Source organism: Pholcus phalangioides, unplaced genomic scaffold (genome assembly GCF_987345545.1).
Source record: "Pholcus phalangioides strain wild (caught in Gottingen) unplaced genomic scaffold, Ppha-v1.0 ptg000005l_1, whole genome shotgun sequence".
Taxonomy (NCBI): Eukaryota; Metazoa; Arthropoda; class Arachnida; order Araneae; family Pholcidae; genus Pholcus; species Pholcus phalangioides.
The window spans coordinates 13,252,093-13,262,961 of NW_028301598.1; the positions used below are offsets into that span (position 1 = coordinate 13,252,093).

At 34.6% G+C, this 10,869-nt stretch overlaps 1 protein-coding gene across 1 annotated transcript in view; it reads left to right on the forward strand.

Annotated features, from left to right (window-relative positions):
• The window catches only part of LOC149086333 (uncharacterized), a 28,028-nt gene extending 19,038 nt beyond the window's left edge, over positions 1–8,990 (forward strand). Inside the window, exon 3 of the mRNA XM_089232349.1 lies at positions 8,663–8,990. The gene's annotated coding sequence lies outside the window, so the exon portion shown is untranslated. The remainder of the gene's footprint in view (positions 1–8,662) is intronic.
• Positions 8,991–10,869: the final 1,879 nt, after the last annotated feature.

Below are 10,869 nucleotides of genomic sequence, written 5' to 3' on the forward strand. Positions count from 1 at the left end.
TAAACATGTTGGGGTAAATAGAGAAGCTATCCATACTTAGAATAAGACAACCATAAATACATTTTATGGGCATTGTACAATATTCTATCATGTATATATATTGTTTGTAATTGCATTTTTAATTGGGTTGCTATATTTTTGAAATATATGACATCCATACTTGTTATGGGCATCTTTTTCTCAGTCACCTCGTTGGACATTTTGCCTGTTGTGGCCTTGTATTTGATAGTACACAAGTATTTCTATTTCTATTGACACATGCCGAACATCCCTTGTGTAGAAAAAGTACTAGAATTTCTTTCTGTTGTGGCAATTTTAGAAGGTAACTTTTGTCCATTGAGAACAGAGAATGCATATGTTATACTTAAGTCTCTGTTAATCAAGTGGTTTTTTTCAAAAATCAAATAAATGTTGCCTAAATATAATTTTTTTTTCCTTGAAAAATATCACATTGGTTCATTATTAGCCAAAATGTTTCATTTTTACCACATTTTATATCCTTGGGGTACATTCTTATGGTATATCTTTGAATGGCATAAGATTTTATAAGTGGTTTTTTTCAAAAAGTCTCATAAAAGTGGCCAGAATATATATATATATATTTTTCATATGAAGTATCTTAGTCATTTAAAGTTATGTATAAAAGCAAACTTCTCATTCTTACAACATTTTCTAACCTTTGGCTACATTCTGATGCTCTATCTTTAGCAAATTCATGAATAAGGATTGCATCACACATCTAAATGTAGTGGTGTATTATCTCACAGGGTTTCTTTTTCCCTTCACAAAGAAGCAGCTGCAGTAGTGACACCATCATGCTAGGGGCAGGTGGTCCTATAATCCAATAAAGACACCAGCTGTCCCTAAAGGACAAAGACCAGTGGTAGACACTAGTAGTTACATTACCTCACATACATTTTCTTTTTTTTCCCATAAGAAGTAGCACATCTCCTACTGTATATCTCTGTTTTAATATTCAATAGTTGTTTTTTTTATACTTTCCACACACACACACACACTGTTAAGCCCAGTTAATCAAGGTTCTACTGTATAGTAGTAACAGATTTATGAAAAATAATCAGCTATACACAGGGTGATTATAATTTAAGTTTTGATTCCAAAGCTATACAATAAGTACTGATCAGAATGACTTGAAAATTTGCATGGATACTCCTGAAGCAATGGAAGTTTCTTTCGCAAAATGTGCAAGAAGATGATGCTGTACTTGGAAAGCAGTATAATCTATTTTGTGCAACCACATTATTTCGACACTTCCACAGCATCAGTGTGTGGATAGAACTTCTATCAAGATGCACATTGCAATACCAGCAAAACAGCTGGTGAAGACCCATTTTGACAGGATGCACCTTAACCCTTGCTACTTCTGGCTGTGGGGGTGCCTCAAAATGTTATAAACAATAATCAGATGGCAAACTTTGGTGAATTGCAACCTCCAGCACATTTCCTATATGTTAGAAGTTCCTCGGGAATATTAACGGGGGGGGGGGGGGCGTTTGGTTTAATAAAGCTGAATTGCAAGCACATCCACATTATGACCATGACATACTCCGATTCTGTTGTTGAACAAGAATTTTCGTGCTTTCAACCTCATAGCCAGAACACGCGGTGGACAACATATTTAACATTTCTTAAGTAAGTTGTAGTTATTTGTTCAATTACTTCGTTTTTTGTGATGTTTCCATGAATTATGAAATCGTGCAATGCTATAATTAAGGTATATTTTTGCCATGACTGGCTATCGTTTCCATTCTGCGAGCAAATTTCCCACATGTTGGATGATGTCATTAGTTTTACATTTTTAAGTATTTTTTCCCCTTTATCAAATAAAATTGAATTTTTTCAGGAATATTCATGTCAATTTTCAAATCATTTGTGTTTTGAAATCAGAACCTTAGTTATAATCACCTTGTATATAATAAATCATTGCTAATTAATCTGCATTATTTATGCTTCATTGAATACATTATATTCACCTAATTTTTATTACTTTTTGCAAAATAGCTTCCTAATTAAACATACTGAAAATAACTGGAAAAAAACCGTTATATACTATATGATTAATAATAACAAAAGAATTTTCCAACACAGTAATCCATTGAGTTAAGCAAAAAATAATTAAATTGCAAAAGTTGGTTTTTGTTAAAATGTAATAAATATTTATTGATTAATTAGCATGGGAATAGTGTAAATTACATTAATAAACATTTTATTTTAGTTAATTATTGGAAGTTTGAATGATTTTTCAGAAATTTCATTGTTTTTAATGTTAATACTATTTAAACCAAAAAAACCTGGTTTAAACCAAAAAAACTGTGTTTTGGTTTTTTTCAAAAAAACATTTTTTATACCAACCCTGCTTGCAGTAAAATCAAGCAAATTATAGCTTTGTTTTTCCACCAATGTAATCCAATTACTATTCACATTGTTTACCACAATGCATTCAAATTATTGTCCAATTACCAAATTATCTTACCGCATATGCGTAGTTGATTGTCAGAAATTTTGAACCCATGGAAATATACAGTGGTATTCCCCTATGTTCCTTCAGGAACAGGATATGTTCCCTGGACCATTCACAAATTTTTTGCGTTGGCTTTAGGTTGTATCTGGAAGATCTTCCTTCCTGGACTATCAGTGCCATTCAAGTTCTCTTGCCACTGCATTTCCATAGATTTCAAATTATATCTTGTTGTTGAAATCTTATAAGTTGAAATGAAATATGACAATGTGATGATCATCTGGTTCTTGTGAGTTGCCTCTTTTGCTAGGAAGTCACGTTTCAATTCCTAGGTTGTCTGTGTTGCCTCTTGTCCATTGCAGAATAATGATAATGTGCTGGTTCTCGAATGAAAATCTTTTTCATTTGTGTGAGTGCATATCTAGTGTTGTCTGATTTTGCAGTGCTGCCATCTATATTTCAGAAGTGAAGTGCAATAATTGAATATTTGTTTGCACTCTTTCCCAAAATGATAGATACAAACCATCCCTAAGATGGTCTCTGTGAGCTGCCAGCAATCATGTTTGTACTGTTTGTAGCCATGTTGTTCCCTGTGGCGACACAAATGAAAACATTCCACACCAGGAATCAAACCCAGGCCTCTTCGGTATCCTAAATGCCAGACCATGTAGGAATTTCTATTGACTACAGTGGCTAGCCGAGAAGTGATTGCTCCCCCAATTAAAATTTTGCCTATTCTCCTGAATGACTTTCGATCTTCAAAAAATGTGATAAAAAATTGAATTTTAAACTTTCTACCTTTAGTGACATTCGTAAAATGTGTGAGAGAAAAAAAATTCTCTACTTATACAGGGTGATTCAAAAAAGATTGGAAAATTTTGCATGGGTCTCACATCAAATGCACTAGCACTTTTCAAAACGGCCGCTCCGCAAACGTTAAAACCATTGTTCTAAAAACCCGGGTTTTTTGGGCAAAACGGGAAAATTGAATTTCCTTTTTCCACAACCACAAAATATCTAATTTAAGCATGGATGTACATTCTTTGTGTACAGCTTACATTATGCCTAAATATATATTTTTAGTGCATGTTAAACTATGTATTTGATTAATAAAATTGACCATACAATAAGGGAATAATTGTTCACTTACAGCCCGGGCTGGACTTTGGGACAAAATGGGAGGAAAATTGAATTTCCTTTTTCCACAACTTCAAGATATGTAACTTAAAACATGTATGTACATTAGGGTGGGTTGAAAAAAGTGTTTTTATTTTCAAATTACTACAGTGCAGAAAAGTTGCCTGCTTTAATAAGAAGAAAAACATGAAAATTTTTAAAATCGGTTGATATATATATCTTCCGCTCGCGCATAGTACACTGGTGAAATAAATTAAGAGAATTTGCATATTTTATCAGCTTTATAAGTTCGTGTAAGTTAAGATGCATTTCGTTCGCTAGCACACCTCGGCGAATTTCTTGTAAAAATGAGTAACCACCAACGTTTAGATGATGGAATGAGGTGGCGAATTGTGGGGAGGCTAGAAGCAGGCCAATTTGTCCAGATTTGTAGAGTTCAATTTAACACCCAGCGTCGTGTGTAACTTATGGAAACAGTTCCAGGATACCGGATCCATTGAGAGAAAACCTGCACTTGGTCGTCCAAGAGCCACGACAGCCAGAGAAGATCACCATTTTTCGATTATAGCGAGGCGTAACAGGAGTGCTACAGCTTCTCAGCTCTCTCGTGATTTGTATGCAGCCACAGGAACCCGTGTATCAAGGGTGACTGTTTCCAAAAGATTTCATGAGAGAGGGTTGTTTGCGTCCCGCTCACTTCTACGGACAGGAGAATGAGTTCGACTCCGGTAGAGACAGAGATGAGTTTTTTCCTTCCTTAAAAAATCAACATCTCAAATAATAAATATCTTCACAACATCCAGTCTTCTGTATATCTTGTATTAACAAGTGGAGAGCGACATTCATGTCATATATATAGCCCTCTGGTGGCTCGTCGTTCATGAGCTATTAGCTGATCGGTTTCACCGTCCATTGCATGGTTCCGTTCGGCATATATACGCTCTAGCGAAGGAAAATCTCTATCTCCTCTGTAGCTTAGTGGTCAGAGCACTCGTCCGGCAATCGAGGGACCCGGGTTCGACTCCCGGTAGAGGCAGAGATGAGTTTTTTCCTTCCTTAAAAAAATCAACATCTCAAATAATAAATATCTTCACAACATCCAGTCTTCTGTATATCTTGTAGTATAATATATGTTTATTTCCTCAGATCCCTTAATTATTACTGAATAAATCCCTTCTCAGATCCCTTGAGTATCATTGTACAGAAGTTTCACTGTAAAAGGAATTGGTGAAAATTATATTTGTTCCACAATTTTTTTGCATTGGGCTCTGTGTCTGATGAATGTGGCCTTGCTCAAATCTCCTACCTTTGATCAGACCGGTTTCACTCATAAAAAGATTTATAAAAAAATAATCAACTATTTACAGGGTGATTATAATTAAAGTTTTTATTTAAAAACTATACAATAAGTACTGGTCAGAATGACTTGGAAATTTGCATTTAAACTCCTGAAGCAATGGAATTTTCTTTGGCAAAAGAAAAAAGTGCAAAATGTGCAAGTAGATGATGCTGTACTTGGCCAGCAGTATAATCTATTGTGTGCAGCCACATCATTTTGACACTTCCACAACATCAGTGTGTGGATAGAACAACTTCTATCAAGATGCACATTGCAATACCAGCAAAGCAGCTGCTGAAGACCCATTTTGACAATAATAGGATTGCACGAGACACCTGGCCGGCCATCAGTTCATTTAACCTTAACTGGCTGTGGGGGGTACCTCAAAATGTTATGAACAGTGGTCGGATTGCAAACTTTGGTGAATTGCAAGCTTCAGCGCATCCCCTATATGTTAGAAGTTTCTCGGGAATATTAACGGGGGGGGGGGGGGGGCGTTTGGTTTAATAAAGCTGAATTGCAAGCACATCGACATCATGACCATGGCATACTCTGATCTATTGTTAAACAAGAATTTTCGTGCTTTCACCTCATAGCCAGAACACGCGGTGGACAATATATTTAACATTCCTTGAGTAAGTTGTAGTTATTTGTTCAATTACTTCATTTTCTTGTGATGTTTCTGTGAATTATGAAATCGTGCAATACTATAATTAAGTTATCATTTTGCCATGACTGGCTATCGTTTCCATTCTGCGAGCAAATTTCCCACATGTTGGATGTCATTAATTTTACATTTTTAAGTATTTTTCCCCCTTTACCAAATAAAGTTACTTATTAAAAAATATTCATATCAATTTTCAAATCAGTTTTGAGTTTTGAAATCAGAACCTTAGTTATAATCACCCTGTATATCATAAATCATTGCTAATTAATCTGCATTATTTATGCTTCATTAAATACATTATATTCACCTAATTTTTATTATAGTTTTTGCAAAATAGCTTCCTAATTAAGCATACTGAAAGTAACTGAAGAAAACATCTTTATATTATATGATTAATAACAACATTAAAAGAATTTTCAAACACGAAGTAATCCATTGAGTTAAGCAAAAAATAATTAAATTGCAAAAGTTGGTTTTTGTTAAAATATAAGAAATATTTATTGATTAATTAAATATAGGAAGTGTTAATTACATAAATAAACATTTTATTTCAATTAATTATTAGAAGTTTGAATGATTTTTCAGAAATTTTATTGTTTTTAATGTTAATACTATTTAAAACAAAACCCGGTTTTTTTACCAACCCTGGAATGCAGTCATAAACAATATTAATGACACTCAGCAAAGAGCTAGAAATGAAAGTGCTTCATTTTTCAAAAACGATTAAACTGGCATTCAACAGCAAAATGTAAACAAATCCCTTTAGAAAATGGATGGATCTTGTGAAAAATAGATCTGTTTACAAATTGCGAGAGTTAGTATGCCAATTGATAGGCAGGAATTTTTATCTGGTAGAGAAGGCCCCTAAGAAAAATCAGCTTGTCAAAGAGCCCCCATGATGCTGTTAAAATTAAAGCTAAAGCTAACTTTATAGAAATTGCACGAAATTTCATTCCAAAACTTCAACATTAATGTGATCTCTAGTTTGCAATATTATCAGTTTTTTGTATTTGTGCCATCCTTTTGATGAATATCTTCACCTATACAATCAATCAAAAATTTTAGGATTTTCTGCCGCATGCATAATGCAGGAAAAAAATTGTACATAAAAACATTTTGGCAACTTTTTGTGGTGCCCCTTTTCTCTTGATGTCACTTAAGCACATGCTTATTTTCCTTAATGGTCTATCCGGCCCTGGTTATACATGACAGGTTGTCTGGTATAAAGTGATATTAATATACAGTAATGTTATTGACATTTGTATTTAATGATAATTCGAGTTATTCTGTAGTTTTAAGTTCCCAAAAATGGCTAATTTGGACAAGTGGAAAACACCTCCAGAGTAATGAATCCTCAGAATGACTGCTATATCCTCCTCTTAACCACAGATCATTTTTTAATTATTATTGCTCCTTTAAAAATATTTCAGAATTTAATATAACGAAGCAGGGGATATTCTTGTAAAGGAATTCAAGAAAAAGGGAAGCATGCGACTTTAGCTCCTGAAAGTTTGGGTTTGATTTAGAAAAAACTTTATGGTTTTGGTTACATAGCTCAAGGTTTTATTTTTGACGAATCAGGACACTTTTGGATACATTTTCTTTGAGGTTTGAAAAATTTGGAGAAAAAAAAAATTCAGGCACCATCCTGATTTTTCTCAGAATTTTCATTATCCAAATTCATTCCTTTTATCACAAACAATCTTCTTGCTACAGTTCTGTATATAACTCAAGGTTCAGATACAATTATTCAGAAGTGAGTATGTTTGTGTGTGAACAATTAATCCCTTAATACAAATACAAATACAACGCCACAACAGGCAAATTGCCCAACGAGGTGGCTGACTTAAGAACATCATGGATCCCCCGAGCCATTTTTTGGAGGCCCTACCTACTACTGCTACACCACACATGGACCCCCCCCCCCCCCCCCCCGCGGAACCCCACAAAGAATCGGTACATGCGGGAATGTGCGTGTACGTATGGTGCAACCTGACGTAAAGTTTGTTTCTGTGTAATGCTTGTTATGTGTAGTGCTGTCATCTGCCCCCAGTTTTTCTAACTATGAGTGAAGTGTTATGGTTGAATGATTTACCGTTGTAGGACTGTTGCTCTCTGTGGCGAGACTTTTTAACGGGGAGATCGGCTCGCATTAGCGCCTTGAAGTTGGGAACCACAGAAAACCAACTTCAGCCGACCACCACTGTGGGGTTCGAACCCGGATCCTCGCATCACGAGTCCGGCACTATAACCACTTGGCCACCACAGCGGCAAATTACCTTATTGTATGGTCAATTTTATTGATCAATTCCATAGTTTAACATGCACCAAAAATGTATATTTAGACATAATAAATGATGGACATATAAATGGTATTTTTAAGTTACATATTTTGATATTGTGGAAAAAATTCAATTTTTCCCATTTCGCCCAAAAAACACTGGTTTTTTAGAAAAACTCTCCCGGGATGGGTTTTTTATAACCCTGTTATCCCCCCCCCCCCACCATCTCATCGGGGCTGCAACTAGGGGGGAACAAACGGGTCTCGTGCCCGAGGTGGCACAAATTTCTTTCTGAAACCTCTCCTTCAACATTACAAGGGGGCGTCAAAATGTGCTCTCGCCCCGGGTGACCAAGCATCTAGTTGCGGCCCTGCATCTGATGATCAGTATAGTGCTATAGTACCCAAGTGGAATCCCAGAGTGATTTTTACCACTGTTACATCCATTGTTGCAGCATCACTTGGTAACTCAATATTTGTCAGTACAGTGTGCTGAAAGCTCCAGATGAAAGGATTATGCTCCCGAGTACCATGCATTTGTGTTCCATTAATTGTCCAATCCAGAAGGACATGGTTAAAGTGGTGTGTGTCATTATGTTATATAAGTCGTCACATGCTTAACTTGTTCATCATGATATGGCAAGATGTAACCGACAATCATCTTGAACTAGTTGAACTGTGCATTGTTTTTTTATACATGATTTGGTGATCGTTCTTGATCAACAATAATGAGACAGTTATTCTTTTGTTATTTTTCAGGATTATCTATGTGTATATGAGTCATTGAAAAGAAATCCAAGTATATATGTTTAATTACTTTTTTCTTGAATTTTTTTTCTTCTATTTTCTAAAGCATGGTTGAAATGGTATGATGTATATTTATATTCTCATCTCATATGCAAACTAGTCTACAGAATCTAAACTTGATCTCAGCGCATACATATTATTTTGTTGAAACTAGAAAAGGTTTGTTTCTGTGATTTGTTATTGGAATATGCAATACTGAAATTTATTTTTGCTTTCATATTTTTTGGATATAAATTATTTTCAATGTTAGAACTTACAAATAAAATTTCTCCTAATCATTATTTATCTCTTGTTATTCTGTGTGTCTAGCAATCATTAACTCTCCATAATCTTACAATTGAAAATTACAATAATATACAGGGTGCTCTATAAGTTCCTATGTGGCTTTTATCTTGTGAACATAATGTGTGAACATAGTGTGTGTCATAAATGTAAGGTTTCAATTTAAAAAATGCTGAAAATGTGTTCAATAATCATTCTGTGCCAGTTTCGAGAGGGGAATTACAGTGTGTCATACAATCGGATGAAAATTTAATTCAATTTTTTTTGGTCTCGCTGTTTTCCCAACTTCTAATTAGAAAGTTGTCGCCCTATCATTCGTGAGGCCAACGAAAAAGAAAAGTTGGGAAAGAACAGCATTAAATGAGGGAAAGGAGCATTGTCTATTCTTTCCCAACTTTTTTTCAGATTTTTGAATTCTAATTTCTAAGCAAGGCCAACAACTTTCTAATTAGAAGTTAGAAAACGGGGGGGGGGGGGGGGGGACCGGATAAAAATTTAGATTTTTTATTTTGTGACGCCTGTAATTTCGCCCTCAAAATTGAAACTGTAATTTTTGAATGCTTTTCGAGCATTTTTCAAACTGGAACCATACCTTTATGATAAATAGTTGATGAGATTAAGGCCACAATCAACACCTTCTATAGCAGAACAGGTCATTCCATGTCAAATCACCCAGCCATGAAACTCCATGGTCACAAATTTTTTTTTATTTTTTTTTATTTGTTGCTTTTACCATCCTTATTAACCGTGTGAAATATTATTTGCATATCTCACAAACTTTTTGAGAAAAAAAAAAGTTAAAATTTATCAAAAAATGACGACTTTTCCAAGGCTCGATTTGACAAGAGGCATTGTTTGAGAGAATAAATCATAACTTTTTCAATTTTCAACATATTCAAGTGACATTTTCACTAAAGTGTTTACAAAAATATTCAAAATATGAATAAAAATAATTCATACACTTACATTTTAAATTTGCATGAAAAAAATTATGTAAACTGTTTTTGTGTGGAATGTTTTGTTAGAAAAAATACAATTTTTCTAACGTATTTTTATACCAGAGGCAAAGCAGTTACAAAAACAACTTATTTTAAATTTCTCCCAAATATATGAAGTAAAAGACGACGAGAAAAAAAAATAATGGGTTTTTTTTACCGTTAATATATTTTGGCTCGCAACACAAAATTCATCGAAGTAAGACTGGATCCCACTGATTTCAAATTATTCAACTAGATACTTTGACCTTTGAAGACCGGACACACCCCGCTTCCCATCTCATAGAGATATCGAAGCGTTCCCGATGGGTGGGTGTATCCGGAAAGTTTTATTATAAAAACAAAACATTGTCGCCTCATACGTAGGCAACCAAAAAAAAATATATATATATATATATATATGAAGACGATCGTCAATCTAAAATCATATAACAGGTGATTAAACTCTAAACATAAAACGCCAATCGACAATCGAAATTATAAAGAAGATTATGCGATGATAGCCCTCCCATAAGAATCTTGCCATCGTCAGTTAATCGAATGATTGTCAATAATCTAAATCTAATGATTGTCAATAATCTAAATCTAATGATTGTCAATAATCTAAATCTAATGATTGTCAATAATCTAAATCTAATGATTGTCAATAATCTAAATCTAATGATTGTCAATAATCTAAATCTAATGATTGTCAATAATAAATATAAAATTTCGAATCGCAGAGTAAATCAGCTAATCACAGCCATCCATTGTCCAGCTCCCACATATCAGTTCGATTGTCGGTATCGGTCCGCCGTCGTCTAGGCCGCAAGTTGTAAATAATCGCCTGGCTGCCGCTCTCTCGCGAGGGCGGGTGCGTGACGTCAGTAACTCCTCTGAGTC